The 634-nt window shown below is 40.9% G+C and overlaps 1 pseudogene; it reads right to left on the bottom strand.

Moving 5' to 3' along the window:
- LOC107473717 (D-glycerate 3-kinase, chloroplastic-like) overlaps nt 1-634 on the bottom strand; it is a 14,789-nt pseudogene that overhangs the window by 10,923 nt on the left and 3,232 nt on the right.

Genomic DNA, 634 nt, shown 5'->3' on the forward strand with positions numbered 1-634 from the left:
TGATTCTTTTGCGTTTGTCATCACGCCCAGCCTTCAGGAGTTTGAAGCTCGTCACAGTCATTCAATACCGAAATCCTACTCGGAATACCACGGACAAGGTTAGACTTTCCGGATTTCCGGGATCCTACTCGGAGTACCACAGATAAGGTTAGACTTTTTAGATCCCCATGAATGCCGCCATCTATCTAGCTCATACCACGAAGATTCTGTTGGGGAATCTAAGAGATATGCGCCCGGCCTAAGGTAGAATGGAAGTGGTTGTCAGTCACGCACGTTCATAGGTGAGAATGATGATGAGTGTCACGGATCATCACATTCATCAAAGTGTTGTGCAACGTATATCTTGGAATAAGAATAAAAGATAATTGAATAGAAAGTAATAGTAATTGTATTGAAATTTTGAGGTACAGCAGAGCTCCACACCCTTAATCTATGGTGTGCAGAAACTCCACTGTTGAAAATACACAAGTGAAAGGTTCAGGCATGGCCGAATGGCCAGCCCCCTAAAACGTGATCAATAGCCTCCTAAGATGAAGAATAAAACAAAACTGAGACCAAAGATGTCTAATACAATAGTAAATTATCCTATTTATACTAGACTAGCTACTAGGGTTTACATAAGTAAGTAATTGAT

This window comes from Arachis duranensis, chromosome 2, assembly GCF_000817695.3.
Source record: "Arachis duranensis cultivar V14167 chromosome 2, aradu.V14167.gnm2.J7QH, whole genome shotgun sequence".
NCBI classification, from domain to species: domain Eukaryota; kingdom Viridiplantae; phylum Streptophyta; class Magnoliopsida; order Fabales; family Fabaceae; genus Arachis; species Arachis duranensis.